General features: G+C 39.2%; 1 non-coding gene and 1 pseudogene across 1 annotated transcript; both read left to right on the top strand.

Moving 5' to 3' along the window:
* The first annotated feature begins 21317 nt into the window (after nucleotides 1–21317).
* trnaq-uug (transfer RNA glutamine (anticodon UUG)) lies at nucleotides 21318–21389 on the top strand. The gene has a single exon. It is a non-coding gene; the product is annotated as a tRNA-Gln (tRNA).
* Nucleotides 21390–23294: 1905 nt separating this feature from the next.
* On the top strand, nucleotides 23295–23413 carry LOC145551783 (5S ribosomal RNA; annotated as a pseudogene).
* Nucleotides 23414–26265: the final 2852 nt, after the last annotated feature.

The following is a 26265-nucleotide window of genomic DNA, read 5'->3' as shown; positions in this document are numbered from 1 at the left end:
TTAAACCGGTAGCAACTGAAACTAAAAGACTGACAATGAGAGCTAAGCTGACCAGGACTGAACAGTTCTACTGGAAAGGCTAAGACACAGACTGATGCACAGCATGCAACAACAACATTAGACAAGGACCCGACAAGAGACAAAGACAACAGGTGGGTTTAAATACACTGGGAGGGTGATCAAGGAACGAGATACAGCTGGGATCAATCAACGGGGAAGGCGCAGAGACAGACTCACAGGACAGAAACTGAACACAGAAAAACCTTACAATAAATACACAGAAACACAGATCATGACACTTATATGTCAAGTTCTGAATTCAAATCTTCATTTTCTTGATGAAAACATGCAGAGCCAGCAGTTTGTCCAGGCAACTCCGACCTATTGAGGATGAAGTTTGCAAATAGACTTGGTTGGTTCATGTAGGTGCAACATTAGACTATCACTGACTGGAGCAATTATGTGGATAAAAGCACTTTGGTAGCTCTGTGATGTGGTTCTAGTTTGATTACATGTATATACTCATCTCTAAGGGATGCAGGTTTGAGTGGTCTTTATTATAAGTGGTCATCCTCTTGTTCATGGCATCCTCATCAACTTTAGTGGTCCTATTTCTGATGCTACATACAGGTTGCTTTCTTCTATAATTCTGCCATGGTGAGTCAATAAGGTAGTGATAATCAGCAGAAAACAGAAACAACTGAAAACAGCTGACAGCTAACCAGTTGAACCGACTTGTTCTCCAAACAACTCAGATGTTTGTTTCTCTAGTATTTCCTATGAAAATTACAGACAACCGGCAGGCTTTGAAGAGGCATAATCAACTTCTCATCTCGTCTCACTGTTTTGAAGTTGTCAGGTCAAAGAGATGTTCAGTAAACAATTTCACATCTGCTGTAAATTGGGAAAATGTGGAAAGATAATTGGCTGTTGAGAGCTGAAAGTTGGACAGAGATGTGTCCTCTGACAGGCTTGATGAAGGATAACATTTGCTGCATTTGAGGCCTGAAATGAATGAAGCAATGATGGTTTCTCAATGATGCTGCTTGAAGAAAGAAATGTGTAAACAGCTGTTGAAAGCCTAATATGGCTTGTTGTTGTTTTTCATATTTTTTTTATCAATATCTACATTTTAATGCAACATGAAGACACCCAAGATTTGAAACAACGAAATGGGATTTTGTGGAAAGCAAAACAAAGTGTAAGAGTTTGAAAATGTGTTTTCGATTGAAGGTTCATCAAAGTAGCCACCTTGTGATTCCATAACAGGCCTATACATTGTTAATTGTGTGTGGCAGGCTCATGTGGTCGCCACCTGGAGCTAATCCAACAGTCTTCAAGGAGTTCCCACATATGCAGAGCACCTGTTAACTGCCTCTTCTGGTCCATGGAGTCCAGATAATTCCATGTCCTCCGACTGATGGATCTGTTGAGTTTAGAAGCTTGGTCATCACTCTCTTTGTTCAAATATTGCTGATAAAACTGTTATCTTTTTGTTATTGCAAAAGATGTGCCTTAGTGACAGGTCATTGTTTTATGGAATGCCATTGAGCATTCTTTCTTGGTGAAGAAAGAGCTGAGTACTTGATTTACTGATTTGTCTACATTCTGACCATCACATGGTCATAAGAACCATGACCAAAAGAGTGAGATCTGTTATACAAGCAGTTGAGCAGAACTTACTTTGTAGGGTATCTAGAGTGGTGTTTTCCCATCCAATAGTCCAATAGTCTCTGTTTGATTGGGGACTAAAGTTGCGACATTTGATACATTTTTAGCTGGTGTGGTTCTCTTTCACACTGGTTTGTGTCAAACAAACCAAACCCCCTGAAAACCTGTTCCTCCCCGTGGCATGTGTTGTTGCTATACCAAGAACAACTGAAGGAAATTACACAGAAACCTCTGAAGAAGACACAGGGCACAACTTCCTTCATAACAAAATATATTTTTTTAAAAACTGAATAGGTTCTATCTGTTGTAAGATTTATTTTTTGTATTTGGCAAAAAAGAAGCCATTTGTCCCTCTAGCTCTAAATTCACACAATTATTTTTGTTGAATTTACCCAGAATGCCCTGCGCTGAGACAGTCCAGCACGTAACAGCAGGGTGCAAGATGCTGGCAGGGAAAGCGTACATGGAACGACATAACCAAGTGGCGGGCATAGTGTACAGGAACATCTGTGCAGAATATGGACTGGAAGCCCCGAGATCGAAGTGGGGAACACCCCCAAAAGTGGTGGAAAACGACCGAGCTAAGATCCTGTGGGACTTCCAGATCCAGACAGACAGGACGGTAATAGCGAACCAACCGGACATTGTGGTGATGGATAAAGAACAGAGGAAAGCCGTTGTGGTGGATGTCGCAATACCAAGTGACTACAACATCAGGAAAAAGGAGCATGAGAAACTGGAGAAATACCAGGGCCTCAGGGAGGAACTGGAAAAGACCTGCAAGGTGAAGACCACAGGTGGTGAAGGTGAAGGTGGTGCCTGTGGTCATCGGGGCCCTCGGGGCAGTCACCCCCAAACTGGAGCAGTGGCTAAAACAGATCCCAGGAACAACATCAGACATCTCAGTCCAGAAATGTGCAGTTCTAGGCACAGCCAAGATACTGCAGAACCCTCAAGCTCCCAGGCCTCTGGTAGAGGACCCGAGCTCAGAGGATGAAACAGACCACCCGCGGAGGGTGAGAAGGGAATTTATATATATATAGGACAGGGCAGACCAGCAGCTGCTCTCTATTTCCCGCAAATTGGGATGTATAAAGGAAAGTGCGCAGCCACGTGCGGCTTTATACGTCCAGATTATCCGGCACTTTTCTGAATTTGTCCGTATGAAAAGTTTTATTGTGAAAACTGCACACTCTTTTATGCATGAGCCCCCTGGTAATCTGGGTACATGGAAAAGTTTTTTCTCCAACCCTGAGAGACAAGTGGCTCCTCACATGATGGTAGTGTGATTGTGGTAGGGTTTGAAAGAGAAAGTGTTTGACAACATTGGTTTGTAATCTGTCATTTAAAACTGTTCAGCTTCTGTTACAGAGTAAACACCCTCCTGCTGCTCTCGGGTGGCTATGTGGGCGTGTTGATCTAACCAGTTCATTTTCTGAAAGTGTTAAGCCATGAATAAGTGTTGTAGACAGCAGCGTCAAGGCGCATGAGCGTGCTGGTTTCAGTCCCTTTAACAAAAATACAATTTTAATGCATATTTATGTTACTGTCTTGCAAAAAAACCCATAAGCAGTACATATAAATGTTAAAAAACAATTCACTGGCAGCTGATGCTGTTTTGTGTTATTACACTTACTGGTATGACTTGTGGAATGTGCCTGACTGTTGAGATCACAAGTTATTTTGGGGCTCAAAATCTGAAACGTTAAGGTACTCCTAGACCCCTAGATGAAAATAACACATACTATCATGCACATAAAAACATACATAAACTACACACAATATTTACTATAAGACTTGACTTTACCATTTGTCTCTTTGATCTCCACCAATCAATCACAGGAGAGAACAGAGACACAAGGGATAACCCATGCATAGAAAAGATGTGACAGGTCTCTGCAGAAAGGCCATGGCAACATAATGCAAGGTAACCATGCCAACTACCACGTTGGCCATCTGGCCACTCAGCTGAGGTGTCTTCAGATCAGTAAAGCTTTTGAAGCAGCAGGTTATCCTGCAGAGCATTTTCTTCACAGTTTCGCAACTAAGGTTGTTACAGTTAACTAAGACTAATGAAATAACAAAAAGTGAAATTCAGAATACATTTTTATTCACTGAAATAAATAAAAAGTAATTATTGGGGGGGAAACTACAACTAATTTGAACTATATTGTGTGATTATAAAGCAAACATACTGAAAAAAATAATAATTTCCTTCATTTTTGTATTATAAATTAATATATTTAATAGTCGTTTGAACTGATGTGAAATTGTCCTCCCTCCCACACACAACACACACACGCACACACACACACACGCACGCACGCACACACACACACACACTGATTTAAAGTACATGCACAAGTAGTTCAGCAAATTGCATTACTACATAATCTTTTTGGCAGCTCTTATGCTAGTCTAAAAAATTGAGATAGCAAAAGTTCAAAAAAAGCTCCAGAGTCAGTTGATTGTTCAATAATAATTGAATACATTTGTTGAAATAGCGTCTTCTGTTGAGTATTAATTGCCCAAATGCATAAATAATGACAATAAATTAAATAATGGCTTTTTTAATTCTGCACCTAGAGATGAACAAAATTATAAAAAAACAAAAACTACTAATGAAAACCAAACTAAAATTAAACAATATCTAACTAATAAATACTAGCAAACACACTCTAGATTAAAATAAAAACTAAATCAATTAGACTAACAAAAAGTGACAACGAAATAAAACCAACATAAAATGAAACACCCAAAACTACTTTAATCCTGATTGCAACAGCTTCTAATGTGCCTGTGGCAGGTTGTTTGTAGAAGCTGCCCAATAGGAGGCCTGTAAAAATACAGGAATTTATTGTGGGAATTATATCCTAATATAAGTGGCAGAGGGAAATTTCCAGGTTTGTGTAATTAAGTAAAACAGTAAGTTGTACTTTTATTTGCAGTCCTATTACATGACTGATCATCTAGTGTTAAAGAAGAGACACTAACACTAGATGATGCCTAATTTATACTCAAAGATGGATGCTGAGGAGAAAGCCCAGACAGTGAAGCAGCTGTTCAGTGAAGGAAGGACAGGGGAGTAGACAGGACCCAGCTGCAGGCGAAGGTTTGGTCCAGATCAAGTGTTTTCACTATACAAGTCTAACTCACACCCAGCAGAGAGAGGAGAGAGAGAGTCTGAGTGTGTACTCCAGCCATTTATTACATGGTGAAAAGAAATAAACAACTTTCTTAAGCTGCGGTATGTAGCCTTTATAAAGGCATATGCTTTTTAACATATTTGTTAAAATTATCATAATTTCATGGCATTATAACATAAAACATAATCTGTGAAAAAAATTCAAGCTCCACTTCCTTCTCCCAGTGCTCCCAGCAGATATACGTCGCCGAGTCAGAAACAACCAATCAGAGCCAAGACAAGAGTCCTATCACAATACTAAGACCCTTGCTCTTTGCTACACTACAGCTGGTTCACCAAAACGCAGCTTTCCACTAAGGCCAGTTAGTATAGTTAGTAACAATGATGGCGGATAAACAGTTTTCCTGGATCAGTGAGTCATTTCTCCACCATCAGCACTTTCAGCAGTAAGTACATGAAATTGATTGTCAATACTAAGACCCTCCTCCTGACTCTGATTGGTTATTTTTGAGTCAAAACGGTGCATTTATTCAAACGGCAATAACAGTTCCGGGAGGTACATACGATCGATATACCTCCCTGACCGATCTTTTTACAGATTATTGTTCTCATGTTACACTGCCTAGCGTTTTAGCAGTTACATCACAAACTGCTAAAACAGTTAGTCATGTAACACTTTTGGTGTGATGTACCATCTTGTCTCATTTTATTTCATTAGTTAAGTATTACTTGATGTAAACGCTTAATCTACTGTGCTTCATCCATTAGCCTCCTTTAATGACCCAGTAATTATGATCTATAACAGAAGATGATTGTTAATTAGATTGAGCAACTTCGAGAGCTTAGCATGTTTGAGGTGAGTGAATCTTCAGCAGTGCAGACAGAGTGTTTGTATAGCACAGCATGTGTCAATATTGCAGTAGTGATTATTTTTGTAACACTTGCAGAATTTTTTGACATGCCCAAAATTATTTGGGCATTAGCCTACTTAACTAATGAAATAAAATAAAATGAGACAAGATGGTATATCACACCAAAAGTGTTACATCACTAACTGTTTTAGCAGTTTGTCCAGCAGTACAACTATTACATCGGAAATATTTGATTTAAAGGGGCAGTATTATGTAATCATGTTATGTTATTCCCTCATCAAATCTTACCTGTAGTGCTTCCTTGATTCTTTCATGCATGTTTGATAAATCCTTTAATCTCCTGTGGCAATCATTCAGCCGTACAAAGTGCCTGGGTGGACCTAACTCCACCTATGAGGCAGAGCTTCTCCTTGGAGATGTAATTTACAAGCTTCCAACCTTCCAGTTGACTAAGCACCTGTTTCCCCGTGACTCCCCAACTCAGCTTCTTCAGACCAGCCAGCAGCAATTAGGAAATATCTGATGGAACTGTGCATCAGCTAAGCTCATAATAGGAGCTACTTCTCAGTGAAATGCAGGTAAAAACATTGTTAAAGGGTGAATGTTTTAATAACTTCCTGAAGGCAATGTTTCAAAAAGAGCAGGAGTTTTAAAATAACAGAAACCCAATTTCAAGGCATTAATTCACGCAGTCAAATTTATTTAAATTCATTTGACATATATGGCATTTCTATAAGAACTGAAAGTAACTTAGTTACTCAATTATATTATAAAATGTGCCCTTCAAACTAGGAAGTCAGTAACATTACAAATAGTCATTAGGTAATTAAAATGTAACAAAATTTTTAAAATTTATTTTGCAGTAACCTTTGGAGTATACATAGTTTGGTAACTTGGATATTAAAACACTGGATGAACTCCATCATTATTTTAAACAGGCACTCTTTATTTTAACCACACCAGAAAAAGTCAAATACATTTCATGGTTAAAGCAGTGGTGCTATGATAGACTGAACTCTCTGTGAACGTCCAACCCTAACTGACAGGAGAACACCCCCACACCCCTGAGATCAGTTACAGAACCAACATGTACCTGTCAAAAGGTCTAATTGCTGCCCCTCCTAAGTCCCCCCTACCCCCCCCCGCACACACACACACACTGGTAGACCTATGCACACATATACACATATCTTTGCTTTCATTGCTTTCTGTTGGCTCAAGAAATCATCAGTTGTAAGAGTAGTGCTGTCTTGGGACGTCCTGTAAGTGGGAGCAGCAGCCTCATGCAGAGATGCTGCTATGGTACCAGGCTGTGTTGCTCTGTGATCAGAACCTGCTGGGTTGGAATTAATAACTTCAGCAGTTCTGTTTCCAAACTCTGGATGTTAAACAGACTCAGAATTTACTATTTCAGCAGGTCCAATGAACCCACTCTGTGGGGCTTACCCACAGGCTTCAGTTTCACAAAAAATATTTTACCTTTCACATTGTGGTAAAATCGTTATTATTATTATGGTGTTAATTTACAGTAAATGTCAGTCATAATTACATTTGGAAGATGCATTAATGGTGATTTATTGGATATCAGTTATTCGGTTTGTTTGTTCAAAGTGCTTTCTTAGGCAATGCGATATGTTTTAAAGGGCAACAATTATGTTGGTGCTAAAAATGTTCTCTCCCTCTTATTATTTTCAAAGATTAAATAACTAATGTGACAATATCAACCAAATCTGCCAAACTTCAGTAGAATGATTGCATCTGCAATATTACAGAGGAGCAAAAGTACCCCGTTACAAATCGTGCAGAATACTCTGCATGTCGGTGTGTTTTTATCTACACTGTATACAGAAGCTCTGGCCTACAAAAACAGGTATCTAGAGGTAAAAAAAACAAACAAACAAAAAAAAACCTTTCAAATGTTAAAATAGCTTCTTTGAATAGTTTTGATTCTTTTTTCCAAACCCATATGTTAGTCATAGTGAAAAGGAAATTCACTACCTTTCAGTCTTGAGTTCAACTTGGCAGAATAATGTTGCTTTCATAAGGAACAATATTAAGTTTTTTATTTTGGGGTTTTTTAATGAGATATGTTTCTTATTGGGCTTAAGATTATATAAATGGAAAAAAGACAAGCTCTAAAATGCAAGTACAAACAAAGGAAAAACATAACACTAATTAAGATGTCTAAAAGCACAACAAAAAGCACAAAACCACCACACTGCTAAAGACAAATTGTGGCAATCAGACATAACTGTAAAGTTTGTCCTTGTTTAAAAACTGCTTGATCGCATGTGATGAGATCAAGCATCAGACATGATGCATATTTTTATTCTGCTAAAACAAAAAAAGGTTGTTCGTACATGCTGGATGCTCCAGGAGTGTCTGCGTAAAAAGTTTTAAGATATAGAATAAGCAAAAAAACAAACAAACAATTGAGCTCATAAGGAATCTTGCATGGTGATTTTTCATCATGCAAGTGAAAAATCACCATTTGTACGGTGCACCATGCAAAATCTGAAAAATATTTTCAGATTTTTTCTTTATTTTGGAAAAAAAAAAAGATCTAAGTTTATCACATTCAGTTTTTTAAGAACGTGACAGTGGTGTAACTTGAAACGTTTCTTATCCAAGTTCTTAATTGGTTGTGTGACATATCTTGTCCAACGGTGGTGCAACAGAATAAAAGTATCAAGGCATTAGTGAAACACATGCAATGTCCTATCTACACTTGAAACCCTGGAATCAGCGGAGCACGACCGCATTTGACTCCTTCATCACACAAAACACATAGTGACGCAGTGCAATCTGCAACCCATTGGTTGTGGATGGTAGGACATTTATTTTCCGGTTCGTCTGTAAAGCTACACTGAGCACCAGCTTCAGCAGCCCGCTGTGGTCAATCTATACTCTGCATTTGCGCCAGCATTAACTGCAGTGGCGGAGCTAGAGGGGGGGCCAGGGGGGCCAGTGCCCCCCCAGTCATCTGATTGGCCCCCCTAGTGGCCCCCCCAGATGATTGACATGTAACAGCGCCAGGTTATTCCTGCACATTATTTGGAATCATTCTAAGTCAACCTAATATCTAAAGAAGAAAAACAATAATAAATATATTAAAAGAAAATGTATAAAACTTTATATAAGTCCATGTGATGACATAAATAAATAGATTTAGATCAGGCACGATACCAGCCTCCTTTATACTCATAACAACAAGCTGATATTCCTCTCCTGGGTGTTTCAGTTGTGCTGCGCTGTGGTGCAACTCAAAGGCTAAAGCACTTCATACCTGGTGGTGATGGTAAAACACCAATAAGTTATTTATTGATCCTCCGCAAAAAAAAAAAGAAAAAACCGAAGAGGGGCCGACAATGTTCATAGTTCAGAGCAGAGGTTGCGCTGGAGTTTATTCGTTGACCGTCAAAGAAAAAATCATTTTATTTCCAATTTGTAGTCATCAAATGAAACATTTATTATTTCTCTGCGAGAACGTTTTTGAAATCAGGTAACATTTCACGAAATGACGTGATTAGAAGACGACAGAACTCTGATCGTTTCCTGATCCCGCACTGACTTCCTTCAGCGGGAGAAAAACCAGCAGAAGCGGATCAGCTGAGCTAGAAGCTCCAAAGCCTCTGGTCCGTTAAAGAGTCCAGATCAGAGATGATTCTCTGACAGATATTGTTCTTAGTCTGATTAATAATGAGCTCCACGATGTTCTCTGTGCGTAAAGTTGAAACTGTCTGAGCACCAAGTGGTCAGCTGATCACAGTCTGGACAGAAACCAGCGGACTGCTCTCTGTTCTCATCAAGACAAGGTGAGGAGGGAATCTGACATATTAACTCAGTTAAGTTTTTACTGGTTTTGTTTTTAAAACACCATTAACGTAAGCAGTGTAACTATATATTGTATATTTGGCGTTTGTCATCTCATGTGTGATTAATTGGAGCGTAACGGTGGAGCATTTATCGCCCAGCGCTCTGCGCTTGTTTCTAACGGATCTGCACTTTAATTTCTTTCCTTTCTCAACAGTCAGCTGTTATTCCTCTACTTGAACTACAATAAGTAGATCACATTCTCTTTAGGTTTTCTCTGTGTGCTGCAAACTCATTAAATGTAAACTCATGAGAAGCCCGAGCACCATCAGGCAAATAATTCTGGTCCGACCCGAACTATTTTTACCTGTCAAATTACCTGTCAAAACAGAGCTTCCTAACCAAGGTGTCCATAACTCTTCAACACGCTGTCAGCTCCCGGTCAGAAAGACGCATTTAGTTCAGTGTCCATGAGATGATATTCAGAAAGGATCTTTTATTTGATTGATTTTAGTTTCCTCTGCAATGAACTCTTAGCGTAAGGTCTATCATGTCTCCATGTGCGCCAGTCAAAGGTGTTAATTATAACATGTCAAATGACAGAGGGGCCTATATATATATATATATATATATATATATATATATATATATAGCGGTAGAGCATCGAACAGGTTTGATGGCCTGAAGAGATGTTCAAACTGATGAATCATCAGAAGCTGCGATTCTTCGTGAGAACAGAGGACAAGGCAGAGAGGATGTTCCAGGAAGACACTGGGATTTGTATTTGACATGCCAAAAGGTGTTGGCACTCCAAACTGCTGACTCATGCATCAGGTCTGCAGGGATTATTGGGATTATTATTATGTGTGAGTGTGTGCATGGTTGTGTGTCCTGTCTGTCTTTCTGTGTTGACCTGTCCAGGGTGATCCCGCCTCTCGCCCGGAACGTTAGCTGGAGATGGGCACCAGCAACCCACCCGACCCCATTAAGGGACAAGGGTGTAAGAAAATGGATGGATGGATGGATGGATTACAATTACTAATTATTCACATGTTGTATTCAATAATTTACACATGAACATGAAAGGTACAACACAACATGTCAAAGAACATTACTAATAAATTGGAAATACTTAAACTACCCACTTGTTCAATGGAACTTGGTTGAAAAAGCTCATCACCTGCTTGACCATCAGTTGTTTCTGATGAAAAGTTTTCTGTATTAAGCTATTTGTGGGAGGAAAACGTACAAAACCACATGAAAATGCATGAAGACTGTTGATGGAGTCTTCAGTGGAGAGTCAAAACTTGTGCAGGTCACTTGGAAGAGAGCGTCAGGAATAAATCATTCTGTTTTCCTCTACCTCTCTCAGCTCTTTGCATGCTCGTACATACGTGGTGGTTTTCACACGCCCATGCGCTCGAAGCTAAGGTTGAACGAAATGACACGCTGGGAACGCCGTCTTTAGGCCGTAGCTTAGATAGCGGCCAGCAAAAGAAATTAGAAACTATTGTTAGGTTCCTCATCAAAAAATGTATTGATGAGGAAAACACTGTTGAGCAGATTTAATGGGAAACCAGGTTATTGTGTTTTGCACATTGTAAAGCCTAAATCAGTTACAGCCACATTGGCTGAATCTTGTCTAAATTGTTGGAAAAAGTTACATTTGTGTTAATATGAATGAGTTTATTTGGAAATGTTTTGATGGGTTGAAACATCTCCTTCACTAAGAAGTGTGAATCACTTCAGAGCTTTTCCTGGTTACCATAGCAACTGTTATACTTCTACCCAACTGATGATGTCACTAGGAACCCAGGCTTTGTGTCATAGATTCTATGACATCAGCTCTGAACCCTTTGAATATCTTGTTACGTGTGTTCTAAAGCCAGATGCGCAGAACTCAACGGATTTATAGAGAAGTGCAATTTTTCACCCAGAGACTGTAACGCAAGATGGAGCCCCGTCGATTCCCCAGGAGGCCTGATACACCTATGCCTATGATGAGAAAGATATTTGACCCAGACCTCCCATGTGATTTTGGATTCAAGAAGAGCGTCAAAATTGAGGATCAGGACCATGCTTTAAGGAACTCGATTTTAAAATTACCTAAAATTAAAAAAGATATCCATCCTACCCCCATACCGCAACGAAAAGTAGAGATTCGGGAGGATTGCGTAGATATTCAGGAGAATTCCGCCACAAGTGATTCCAACTCTAGCACAAGCTCCGGTTTCCTTCTAAGTTTGGTAGACGGAATTGATATTCAGGCACGCATTAACCAGCATAATAAATTTCGAAAAGTACAGGAGATGAAAGAAAGACACGAAGCTGCTCTTCGTAAATTACAAGAGAAGAAGCCAAGACCAACAAATGCCTACGCACGGGATGTGCAAAACTGGAGAGACAAGCGGGAGAAAACTCCTTCAAAAACGTTGCTGCAAATTGACAGAGATGGGCAAAAACTTCTCAACTTGTCCACGGATGTGGACAAGTTTAAAGCTGACAAGTTGAGAGCTTGTCCAAAACTCATTGTCCTTTCCAATGAGGATTCTGGAAAGGACAAACATGGCATACAGTTTAAAAAGTCTTTGTCACGTGGAAATGAACAAAAATTCATCAAACAGGTTAGTGAGAAGGCAGAGGAACGATTGGTAAAGCCAAGGCAAACACCCAGAGTTAGTGAAGGCAAACGGTCAGAATATGTTCATGACGAGAGGGAGAAAAATGTTCACGAGCAGGTAAAATTTCAAGAGAAATGTAAGAAGACGGCCTATAAAAATATAGAGAATATAAGGAGAAAAGAATATGTCAAAGAAGCTGTTGAGGAGAAAAAGCTTAATCAAGAAAAAGCTAAGCAGGAGTTTGCCCAAAAGTTACTTGACAAACAGGAGAAAGAAAAGAAAGTCAAAATGCAAAAGTATTTGACTGATGCATGGGATGATCAAGTTGAATACAAACGGCAAAAGCAGATTGAAATGGACAAGATCATAAATAAAGGGTCTGATTCCTTGATGGACTGCGACATTCCTGATAAGGATAGAAGTCGTGAAATACGTAAAAAAATAGTGTACGACCAACTGTCACTTACAAAGAAGGAAGAAGCTAAAAAACGGGCTTTTATGGAGGAAAAGTTACTGAAAGAAAGGAAAGAGCGGGAATTTGCTGAGCAAAAGCGTGAAAAACTGGAGAAAGAGAAAAAAGCTGCAGCTATAAAAAGTCTGACCAATTCTTGGGATTCCCGAATTCAACTCAAACGGCAGGAGAAAAAGGAACAGTGTGAGATTGAAAGGAAAAACATGCAGACCTTGATGGAATTAGACAGAGTGTGTGGAGCTGCCAGGGAGGTACTTCTGCCAGGGAGAACTACCTCCCTGGCAGAGTCTGCAAGAAGATCTGCAAGAAGATCGGTGGGAACTGCTGACAAACATGACGACACAAAGAACAGACCTATACTGAGTAGTCAGAAAGTTAGGAAGCCTGTCACACTTCCTTTACTCAGATCCACCTCTGTGCACTTTGCTGAGGATCACCAACAGCAAAATAAAAGAGTGAAATTCCCGTCCATTTCCAGTCCCAGATAAATGTCTGTTTCTCAGCTGGCCAAGGAATGTGATGGGAATCCCCCGGAGGAGCTGACCCAAGTGGCTTAGGAGAGGGAAGTTTGTGCCTCCCTACTTAGGCTGCTGCCCCCATGACCTGAAGAAAATGGATGGACGGATACATGGATAGATAGATAGGTTTTCTCTGGGTGCTCCAGTTTCCCTTCAAAAACGATCAATCGATCGATGGATAGATGTATAGATAGATGGATAGGTTTTCTCTGGGTGCTCCAGTTTCCCTTCAAAAACGATCGATTGATCGATAGATGGATAGATAGATGGATAGGTTTTCTCTGGGTGCTCCAGTTTCCCTTCGAAAACAATCGATTGATCGATAGATGGATAGATAGATGGATAGATGGATAGGTTTTCTCTGGGTGCTCCAGTTTCCCTTCAAAAACGATCGATTTGTCGATAGATAGATGGATAGATAGATGGATAGGTTTTCTCTGGGTGCTCCAGTTTCATTTAAAAAACGATCGATTGATCGATAGATAGATAGAAGATGGATAGATAGATGGATAGGTTTTCTCTGGGTGCTCCAGTTTCCCTACAAAAACGATTAATAGGTTTTCAGCTTCAGAAGGGAGGCCCAGACTTCCCTCTCCCCAGCCACTCCTTCCAGCTCCTCCGAGGGAATCCCAAGGCGTTCCCATGCCAGCCGAGAGACGTAGTCCCTCCAGCGTGTCCATGTCTTTCTGATTAGCTTCCCTGTGTATTTATCCCCACCTGTTGTCTCTGTCCTTCGTCGGGTCCTCGTCATTAGTTCATCGTTCGTCTGTCCGTTTCCAGTGCCGCATGTCTTTCTGAGTTTGTTCCTGATTCTTTATTAAATACATAATTTCCTCATTACTACCTGGGTTTACCGGCGTCTTCCTCACTTACAACCATGCACATATGACAGAATGTCCCTAGTATTAGCTACGGCAGATATATGGCCAGGGCCGTACAGAGACCACTACAGGGGCAACAACAAAAAAGGGCCCATCTAACCGCCTTCTAGGACAGAATATTAACAGCCTCTCAGCTTTCAGAGTTTAATAAACAATGATAAATTACAAAATTGTGAGACATACAATCAGAGCTAAAGGAAATCTCTACATAGAGCATAACACTATTGTTGAGAAAAATTATTATTTTGAGTGTTTAACACAGTTTAAACCTTTTAGAACCAATTTCTTAAGTTTGAACAGGTTTCTGTTAGTGATTTGAAACAAATACTATTGCTGGGTAAGTATTGAAATAGATCTGCAGGAGAGCCTCGGCTCAGACCCCTGGGGTCTTATCATTAAAGACAGGAGGTCATAAATTAACATATGCAGGAAGGTGGAGGACAGTATCACTTGAATTACTCTGAGAAGGGGAACTTTGGTCGGTTCACGTAACCAGGATGAGAAATCTTCCAGAACTAACATCTGACATGGTGCAAAAACTGAATATAACATAAAATGTTTTAAATCACTAACATTTAATTTGTAAGACATTTTTCTTAGTTATTAATAATATGTTTTGACTAAAAATTCTATTATCTTGTTTTAGAATTAATTTAGTTAATGATGAATGTATTTGAAATTGTATTATTTCTGACTATATTAGAATCACATGAAAATGATTTGTTTAGTATTAGAAAATACTTAGGTTTATGGTGAATGAATGTCTTAATTCTTATTTGTTTCTAATTCCTAATTAGAAACAGGAATTGTACTTCATTATTTTCTGTTTATTATCTATTGCTTTTGGTTTGATATCAGAACTAAACTTTGGAGATGCTGAGTGCAGAATAACAAATTGGGTTTTTGGAGAACTTTTCATTGAATTAAAATACAGAATTAAAGGTTTGTTCCTGGCAGAGCAGAAGAGAAACCAGAATTTCACAGCTACCTGTGAGGTTCCTGCATCTGTTTCTCTTTGCCCAGATGGCTGTAGAGCCACAGGAGGCCGGATACTGTTAAGAAAATAAATTTAAAATAAGTTAGTTTTAGAATTTATCATGACTTGATTGAAATACCATAATTATAGTTTTAAAATTTATAACATATTCTGACCTATTGATATATTTTACTGTAGTTAAAGCAGATTGTTTGCCAAGATCTTCTGATCTGCTCTTTGTCTGTCGGGAAACAATCAGTAGGAAGTTCTAGCTTTTCACACTGATCTGTGAAAGCCATAAACCACCATGAATTCGGAGAGTCTGCTTCTACCTTATTTAACAAAAGGTGTTTGATCTTGCGACCAAACTGCGGGACTTTTTCTAAAATTTAACAGGGCCAGAGATGTCTTCCAATTGGTCAAGTAGAGATACGCCTTATTTGAATACATTAAAGAGGAAAACACACCTACAGGGTATAAAAGTTTGTGCACAAGGGAAACATTTTAGAAAAAAGCTGATTTATTTTACTTCTGCACCAGCTCTTTCTCCAAGGACGTCCTTGATATTTCTTTGTCTTCTTGTCTCAGGTAACAATGTTTGTATCTGTCTTTCTTTAGTTTCCTGTACTATCTTATATTTACTTCTGATTGGATTAAATCCTGTAATTCTGTGACGTCAACACGCATTGTTGTGTTTTTGTTCCCGCACGTGGCCACGCGAGAAAACCCGGGATCAAAAGGAAGTATCAGAGCCAGAGTTTTGCTAAATTTACCAGTAATATAAAAATTCTTCCTTAACACTATGCATATGTAAGATATTTTATTAGTAATTTCTTTCTGCAGATCTATTTTGTAAATCAGAGCTGGTGGTCTAGCTCTGGTTTACATATTTTGTCTTTACAGAATTACACTATTAAAATATGAACAAGGGCACAAAGCAACCTTTATGCCCTTGTAATCTTTTTATAGATTACAGATTAGTGGACTGTAATCTATAAAAAGAGCTTCCTGTTTGCTGCAGTGGAGATGAAGACGGTCCAATCAGGAAAGCAGAGCTGCATCAAACTTTAAGGTGGAACTGCAGAAAAAAGAAAAAAACAAAAGCAAAAATTGAATTGTTAATGCATGTCACCATGAGAAAAGCCTACTGAGTTTTGCTTAAAAAACTTTTTTAAACATTTAAATCACACATTTGTCTCATGAACAGCCGTCTCATGTCTCAGTGATTGTTTTTGTTAAACAAACTTATTTGTGCATGTCATAAATCTTTTCTTCATATTCTAAGTTTTTGTTTGACAATTTATTAGTAATGTTCTTTGACATGTTGTGTTGTACCTTTCATGTTCATGTGTAAATTATTGAATACAACATGTGAATAATTAGTAATTGTAATCCATCCATCCATCCATCTATTTTCTTACACCCTTGTCCCTTAATGGGGTCGGGTGGGTTGCTGGTGCCCATCTCCAGCTAACGTTCCGGGCGAGAGGCGGGATCACCCTGGACAGGTCAACACAGAAAGACAGACAGGACACACAACCATGCACACACTCACACACACACCAAGGGAGAATTTAGAGAAACCAATTAACCTGAGAGTCATGTGTTTGGACTGTGGGAGGAAACCCGATGAAAACCACGCATGCACAGGGAGATCATGCAAACTCCATGCACCCAGAACCCAGAATCTTCTTGCTGCAGGGCAACAGCTCTACCAACTTCACCACTGTGCAGCCCTGCGCTACTGTGCAGAACTGTAAGAACTGGTTTTCTGTAAGAATGTCATACAGAAAACATTTTCCTGAACTCTACTGTGACTTTTCAGTAGTTGATTTTATGTATGACAATGAGTTTTAGCATAAAAGATTAAATCTCAGCCTAACTTGAATGTTTAAAGTACTAGCATAAAGAGCTGCATTTTTGTGTACAGTGCCCACTTTTGTGTACAGCGCAGCTGATCCGCTTCTGCTGGTTTTTCTCCCGCAGAGGGAAGTGATGCGGGATCAGGAAACGATCAGAGTTCTGCCGTCTTCTAATCACGTCATTTCGTGAAATGTTACCTGATTTCTAAAACGTTCTCGCAGAGAAATAATAAATGTTTTGTTTGATGACTACAACTTGGAAATAAAATGATTTTTTTCTTTGACGGACAAAAAAAAAACTCTAGCGCCACCTCTGCTCCAAACTACGAACATTGTCGGCCCCTCTTCGATTTTTTCTCTTTTTTGCGGAGGATCAATAAATAACTTATTGGTGTTTTACAACCACCAGGTATGAAGTGCTTTAGCCTTTGAGTTGCACCACAGCGCAGCACAACTGAAACATCCAGGAGAATATCAGCTTGTTGTTATGAGTATAAAGGAGGTTGGTATCGCGCCTGATAAAAATCTTTTTATTTATGTCATCACATGGACTTATATAAAGTTTTATACATTTTCTTTTCATATATTTATTATTTTCTTCTTTAGATATATTGAATTAGAATGATTCCAAATAATATACAGGAATAACCTGGTGCCGTTACATGTCAATCATCAGGGGGGGCCAATCAGATGACAGGGGGAGCAATGGCCCCCCTGGCCCCCCTCTCTGGCTACGCCACTGCTCACAACGTCATGTGAGAATCACAAGCAAAACTTTGAGTCAAACAAAAACTTAGAATATCAAGAAAAGATTTATGACATGCACAAATAAGTTTGCTTAACAAAAACAATCACAGAGACATGAGACATGAGACGGCTGTTCATGAGACAAATGTGTGATTTAAATGTTTAAAAAAGTTTTTTTAAGCAAAACTTAGTAGGCTTTTCTCATGGTGACATGCATTAACAATTCAATTTTTGCTTTTGTTTTTTTCTTTGTTCCGCAGTTCCACCTTAAAGTTTGATATTTCTCTGTGAGAACGTTTTTGAAATCAGGTAACATTTCCCGAAATGACGTGATTAGAAGACGGCAGAACTCTGATCGTTTCCTGATCCCGCATCACTTCCCTCTGCAGGAGAAAACCCAGCAGAAGCGGATCAGCTGCGCTAGGCGCTTCAAAGCCTCTGGTCCGTTAAAGCGTCCAGATCAGAGATGATTCTGTGACAGATATTGTTCTTAGTCTGATTAATAATGAGCTCCACGATGTTCTCTGTGCGTAAAGTTGAAACTGTCTGAGCACCAAGTGGTCAGCTGATCACAGTCTGGACAGAAACCAGCGAACTGCTCTCTGTTCTTATCAAAATGAGGCTGAGGAGGGAATCTGACATATTAACTCAGTTAAGTTTTTACTGGTTTTATTTTTAAAACATCATTAACGTAAGCAGTGTAACTATATATTGTATATTTGGCGTTTGTCATCTCATGTGTGATTAATTGGAGCATTTATGCGCATTTATTGCCCAGCGCTCTGCGCTTGTTTCTGCCTAACGGATCTGCACTTTAATTTCTTTCCTCTCTCAACAGTCAGCTGTTATTCCTCTACTTAAACTATAATAAGTAGATCATAAAATTCTCTTTAGTTTTTCTCTGTGTGCTCCAAACTCATTAATGTAAACTCATCAGAAGCCCGAACCACCATCAGGCAAATAATTCTGGTCCGACCCGAACTATTGTTACCTGTCCAAACAGAGCTTCCTAAAATTTTGCCCCCCCGAGAGTTGGGGGGGCCAGGAGTAGTCCTGGCCCCCCCAACTTTAAAATTCTAGCTCCGCCACTGATTAACTGTGAACAAGCTATTAGACAGAAGCTTTGGGAGAAGAAAGGCTGTGATATTCTACACAATGCGTCAGTCATTTTAAGGATTCCTATGGGTCCCCCAAAGAATGATTAAAAACCTGGATGTTATCATCAATCAGTGATATCCCCCGGATCAAACGTGAAAATTGGACGTTATGTTGCCAGCACTTATTGGCGGAAGCAAGAGCATCGCACAACTTAAATAAGCACCTGTCTGAAACATGGTGCATTTAACGAGTAAAACATAATTTAACAAAGCTTCGAGGCAGATAATATGCCTCGAATTTGAATAATTGAGGTACTTGAATTATTTGAGGAACAGTGACAACCTTAACTGATACATTGTTTGTTTTATAATATTTAAAGAAATCATTTCAACATTTTAAGCTAGGAAAGGTAAAGACTGCAGGGACTTCACATTAGTTACAAGACCTAACAGAGTATTATTTTGAAGTGAAGTAGATTAATACGTGTTATCTTTTTTAAAGACTTGTCTAAAAAACAAGCATTGCTAACATAAACTATTCTGGATTATGTCAGAGTTCCAAAACTAGATTTGTTAATAAATAAAAAAATTAAAAAAGGATTTTATGAGAAAATCATTACTTTAGTTATTTTGAAAGATCTTCTCTGATATAAAATTGGAGTTGATCTTTCAAACTCCAATATAAAGTACAGACCAAAAGTTTGGACACTTTTGGTCTGTAAAATGTTTCATGACTAGGAAAATTGTAGATTCACACTTAAGGCATCAAAACTATGAATTAACACATGTGGAATTATATACTTAACAAAAATGTGTGAAACAACTGAAAATATGTCTTATATTCTAGGTTCTTCAAAGTAGCCACCTTTTGCTGTGATTACTGCTTCGCACACTCTTGGCATTCTCTTGATGAGCTTCAAGAGGTCGTCACCTAAAATGGTCTTCCAACAGTCTTGAAGGAGTTCCCAGAGATGCTTAGCACTTGTTGGCCCTTTTGCCTTCACTCTGCGGTCCAGCTCACCCCAAACCATCTCGATTGGGTTCAGGTCCGGTGACTGGAGGCCAGGTCATCTGACGCAGCATCCCATCACTCTCCTTCTTGGTCAAATAGCCCTTACACAGCCTGGAAGTGTGTTTGGGGTCATTGTCCTGTTGAAAAATAAATGATGGTCCAACTAAATGCAAACGGGATGGAATAGCCTGCCACTGCAAGATGCTGTGGTAGCCATGCTAGTTCAGTATGCCTTCAATTTTGAATAAATCCCCAACAGTGTCACCAGCAAAGCAACCCCACATCATCACACCTCCTCCTCCATGCTTCACGGTGGGAACCAGGCATGTAGAGTCCATCCGTTCACCTTTTCTACGTCGCACAAAGACATGGTGGTTGGAACCAAAGATCACAAATTTGAACTCATCAGACCAAAGCACAGATTTCCACTGGTCTAATGTCCATTCCTTGTGTTCTTTAGCCCAAACAGGTCTCTTCTGCTTGTTGCCTGTCCTTAGCAGTGGTTTTCTAGCAGCTATTCTACCATGAAGGCCTGATTCACACAGTCTCCTCTAAACAGCTGTTGCAGAGATGTGTCTGCTGCTAGAACTCTGTGGCATTGACCTGGTCTCTAATCTGAGCTGCTGTTAACCTGCGATTTCTGAGGCTGGTGACTCGGATGAACTTATTGTCTGCAGCAAAGGTGACTCTTGGTCTTCCTTTCCTGGGGCGGTCCTCATGTGAGCCAGTTTCTTTGTAGCGCTTGATGGTTTTTGCGACTGCACTTGGGGACACTTTCAAAGTTTTCCCAATTTTTCGGACTGACTGACCTTCATTTCTTAAAATAATGATGGCCACTTGTCTTTCTTTACTTAGCTGCTTTTGTCTTGCCATAATACAAATTCTAAAACTCTGTTCAGTTGGACTATCAGCTGTGTGTCCACCTGACTTCTGCATAACACAACTGATGGTCCCAACCCCATTTATAAGACAAGAAATCCCACTTATTAACCTGACAAGGCACAACCTGTGAAGTGAAAACCATTCCAGGTGACGACCTCTTGAAGCTCATCAAGAGAATGCAGAGTGTGTGCAAAGCAGTAATAATAGCAAAAGGTTGCTAATTTGAAGAAACTAGAATATAAGACATATTATCAGGTGTTTTACACTTTCTTGTTTAGTACATATTTCCACATGTGTTAAGTCATAGTTTTGATGCCTTCAGTGTGAATCTACAATGTCAATAGTCATAAAAATAAAGGAAACTCATTGAATGAGTAGGTGTGTCCAAACTTTTGGTCTGTACTGTAAATGGGAGTATATACTCCAAAGGTTCTCCTCCATGGTGTCACCAGATGTGCAGTGTGTCCTGATGAGGTATTGTCGAGTCTGACATTTTCAATTTTGGAATCTCAAACTGAACCATAGCATAGAAGTTCAGTTTCTGTAGTGTAGTTGTTATCACGTTTGCTTAATATGCAAAAGATCTCTGGTTCTGAACCAGACAAAAACAGATTTTGTGGGTTATGCTTGTTACAGGGTGTAAGTAAGACAACAAGACTCGAACGCCTTAGTGATGTTTCACATCCCAATCAACTTTAATGAAGGCCTCATTGAAATGAAGGCTACGTCACTTTCATTGACACTTGTAGGTTCTATGGTGTAATGGTTAGCACTCTGGACTTTGAATCCAGTGATCTGAGTTCAAGTCTTAGTAGAACCATTTGTCTCTTTCCTGACCTCTTCAATACATTTTTTGATGTCAGGTTTAATTTATGGACTATTGGGTGAAATTAGGCACAAGTAAAAGTCTGACAGTTTCTTCACCAAGTCACTGTGCTTTCTGAGAGGATCTGTGGTATAGCTATTTGACGTTGCATGCAGACATTAGTCTTTAACAAATTTTGGATCATCTACCCAGGAACACTTAGAAGTGGATGAGTTTCTGTGGTGTAGTGGTTATCACATTTGTTTAACACACAAAAGGTCCCTGGATTGAAACTAGACTGAATCAATTTTTGTAGGATTATACTTGTCACAGGGTGTAGTGAGACAATAAGAATTAAACTCCTTAGTGATGTTTCATATGCCAATCAACTTTAATGCAGACGTTTTTTAAATCAAGGCTACATAATTTTTATGTTCTATGTTGTAATGGTTAGCACTCAAGACTCTGAATCTGAGTTCAAGTTTGAGTAGAACATTTTGTCTCTGCCAGACTTAAACTTGTGCTTAATTTCAGTTTACAGTCCATAAACTAAACCTGAGATCAAAAAATGTTATGAAGATATCAGAAGCAGTTTGTTGACCAAATTACTGTGCTTTCTGATAGGATATGTGGTATAACTATTTGACATTGTTGCATGCCACTTGTTGACATTAGTCTTTAAAAAAATTGTGGATCGTCTACCAGGAGCACTTAAAGGTGCATGAGTACCTGTATTATAGAGGTTATCACGGTTGCTTAACACGCAAAAGGTCTCTAAACAGATGTTGTAGGTTATGCTTGTCACAGGTAACTTTTCTAGCAGAAAAACATGTTGCACTTGAAACATCGTCACCTACAGGCAAACTAATCCGATAAAGCCTGTTCTTGTCCGATAACAGAAGCAAAGCGGTATCAGGCCTGGTCAGTACTTGAATAGGAGACCACCATGGAATTCCAGGTGCTGCAGGGTTTTCTACTTTACATAGGACAGAAGGGTTTTCTACTTTACATAGGACAGAAGTTAGTCATTAAAATACAGTTCATCTTGAGGTATTGTCAACTACAGCCAAATTCCACTGACTAAACCTGTTCTCGTCCGTTCACAGAAGAAAAACAGTATCAGGCCTGGTCAGTACTTGGATGGGAGACCATCTTGGAATTCCAGGTGCTGTACAGTTTTGTACTTTACTTAGGACAGAGGTTAATCTTGAAAATGCAGTTACTCTTGAGACATTGTCATCTACAGTCACACTCCACTGGTTAAGCCTGTTCTCGTCCGATCACAGAAGCAAAGCGGTATCAGGCCTGGTCAGTGCTTGAATAGGAGACCACCATGGAATTCCAGGTGCTGCAGGGTTTTCTACTTTACATAGGACAGAAGTTAGTCATTAAAATACAGTTCATCTTGAGGTATTGTCAACTAAAGCCAAATTCCACTGACTAAACCTGTTCTCGTCCGATCACAGAAGTAAAGCGGTGTCAGGCATGGTCAGTACTTGGATGGGAAACCACCTTGGATTTCCAGGTGCTGTAGGTTTATTTAGTTTGTCAAACAATCAGCAAAATCTATAAGACACAGTTAGTCCTGAAACAATTTCACCCACAGCCAAACTTCTCCGTTTAAGCCTGTTCTCGTCCGATCACAGAAGCAAAGCGATGTCAGTACTTTACATAAGATATGTTTACATACTGTATGACAAAGGTTAGTCTATAAAATACAGTTACTCTTGAACCATTGTCACCTACAGTCAAACTCCACTGGTTAAGCCTGTTCACATCCAATCACAGAAGCAAAGCTGTGGCAGGCCTGGTCAGTACTTGGATGGGAGACCACCTTGGAATTCAAGGTGTTGTAGGGTTTTCTACTTTACATAGGACCAATGTTAGTCTTTAAAATACAGTTACTTTTGATGTATTGTCATCTACAGCCAAACTCCGCTGGTTAAGCCTGTTCTCGTCCGATCACAGAAGCAAAACGGTGTCAGGCCTGGTCAGTACTTGAATGGGACACCACCTTGGAATTCCAGGTGCTGTAGGTTACTTTACTTTGTCAAACAATCAGCTTAATCTATAAGATAGACTTAGTCTTGAATCAAATTCACCCACAGCTAAACTCCTCAGTTTCAGCCTGTTCTCGTCCGATCACAGAAGCAAAGCGGTGTCAGGCCTGGTCAGTACTTGGATGGGAGACCACCTTGGAAATCCAGGTGCTCTATGGTTTTGTACTTTACTTAGGACAGAGGTTAGTCTTGAAAATGCAGTTACTCTTGAGACATTGTCATCTACAGTCAACCTCCGCTGGTTAAGGCTGTTCTCGTCTGAACACAGAAGCAAAACGGTGTCTGGCCTGGTCAGTACTTGTATGGGAGACCACCTTGGAATTCCAGGTGCTGTACGTTAATTTACTTTGTCAAACAATCAGCTTAATCTATAAGATAGACTTATTCTTGAAACAATTTCACCCACAGCCAAACTTTTCCGTTTTCCGTAACCTTGGAATTCCCGGTGCTGTAGGGTTTTTTTTACTTCAAGGAGGAAAGAGATTAGTCTATAAGCAAAATATTAACAGTCCATCCAGGCGATCGGCAGAGATCATTGGTGATCGGTATTGGTGTTTGCTGTCATGTTAACTGACAAAGTATCATAGTTCACTTATTAAGCTATGTGCATATCTTCAGTTCAGAGTAAAGGTGATGTATTTGTAGGTGGCAGGTGGCTGCAGGAGAAATAAACCAACTTAAATGTACAAAATTGCTCATTCAGAAAATAATTTATGTCATTGTGATTATATATTTTTTATATATACAAAAACTCACATCAATCTAAAACTAAAATTTCACTGATAAAATGTTAATTGGTGACATAAAATGTTGAATTTCAAGCCAATCTAGATTATTATGGATTTTGATTACTTTGATAGGTAATGTGATAGTCACCTGGCAACATAAACAAAATGTTATACATAAATTCCAAGTTAAAGGACAAGTTTTAGTCTGATCATTTGTTTTATTTATTATAATTTTTTTTATTTCAAACATCATTTCAAATGTGTTTTTCTGGGGGGGTTTCTTGTAGAACGATGTTATTTTTGTTTATTTTCTTATTTGCTCAGTTTGCACTTTTTCCAAATTAGCAAAACAAAGAGCTAACACAGGTCTACGTAGGTACATTTCCATATGCTCATCTGCAACTTTTGAACAGTCTAAGAAGCCAAACATGGATGCAGTAAAAATGGCTCTTCATATGTGGTGTAAAATTTATTTTCAACGTTTAGTCGTCTGTATGCTCTAGATGCATTTTAAAAAATAGAGCTAGGAGTTGGAGATACTGCAATGTGTATGAAAAACATTATTATGCGGTCCTTTATATTGGAACTATGTACATGTAGAGAGGGGGAAAAGACTTGTACACTCCCTATGCCACTGCCACGCTCATACGTACATATTTCAATGAGAAATTCATATATGTTCAACTTTTTATAATTTTAAAGAATAAACCTTTTGTAACCCTTTTTTCTCTTTTTCTTACTATACGTAACCCTCTTAGGCATTTTTCTCCACCTCCACTTCCTCCATCTTCCCGTTTGTCTTCCCATAGCTCCTTTTCTCCCAGCAAGCCAGTGTCCCTTACATGTTAAAGCCTGTGTGTCCTGGTGTTTGATGTCAGTTAATTTGCTCCAGTGTTGAGAGGTGAATGACAATTTGTGTGTGTGTAGTTACATATGCAGTTTCATAACATTGCTTCTGTGCATGTCAGCATGAGCATGTTGGAGAACCTCTGGTCATGTACAACACAGACACAGAGTGTATTATGCTTTTGTTTGGTGCCATTTGTTTATCTGTTTAAAATGTGAATTATGGCGCAAGGTGCCACTGCAACATGGCGCTCGTGCATTTGTGTGTGCAGGTTCTCAGGCCGTTCACGGAGGTATAATTGCTGTGTCTGAATTTGCTGCCCCGGATTACGGCAATTTACTCTCCCTGGAGCGCCGAGCTCTGTGGGAAAACCATAACCAAGAGTGTGTCTTTGTGTGTTTTTTAGCTCTGTGGGAAAAGTGTTGGCTCAGGAGATGGACACAATATAACCTTTTATTCAACATGCAAATCCTTGAAGTCATTTAACCTTACACACCAGAGCCTCAAACGGCTTTAACAACTGGAAGTCTTTGGCTCATTATGAAGAGAGCAAAAGATGTCGAAGTGGATTTTAACCTTTGGGATTCACCTGTTCCAGATTCCTAGAAAGACTAAATGTATGTAACACCATGCTCAGTTACTCAGCTTTAGGCAATTGAAAATCTCAAATGACCCAAAAATGTTTATCTTTGGTCTGTGGGTCAGTGATTACGGATTTTATGAGGAACAGGAATATGTCTAGCCTGCCCTTCGCCTTCTTGTGTAATCCTGTTCGATTTTCATCTTCCTTCAGTGCTCCAGTTGGGATTTCTCCCATTGATTTTGATTTCTCCCCTAGAATTTAAATCGATCAGCGAACAGAAGGAGAAGTTGTGAACAATGATGAATCATTCATCAGAGAAACCTGGACAATATTGAGTTAGAATATTTAAATATTCTTAGGGATTGATGAAGTATTTTCTGATTTTTCAGATAATTGTGAAGTCAAAGGAAACCTAAATATACTATGGCATTTTACTCTGTCCTCTTTACTTGGATGCCGTTAATGAAGTCCACTGCAAACAACTGCCTAAAGAAACCACCTGATGAGGAGATATGGTCATCTGTGTAATTTAAAGGTGATCAGCTTCTGTTTTGGCCTACTTGGGAACGGCTACAGATTCAACATGTTGGAATGACACAAAACTTATTTTCATCAAACTACTTTGTGAAACATGAAAGTCGCGTCTTTTGGCTAGATTCTTGGTGTTGTTTTG

The sequence above is a fragment of the Poecilia reticulata genome, chromosome 5, assembly GCF_904066995.2.
Source record: "Poecilia reticulata chromosome 5, P_reticulata-male-v2, whole genome shotgun sequence".
Taxonomy (NCBI): Eukaryota; Metazoa; Chordata; class Actinopteri; order Cyprinodontiformes; family Poeciliidae; genus Poecilia; species Poecilia reticulata.
This window is presented reverse-complemented; position numbering and strand designations above follow the sequence as displayed.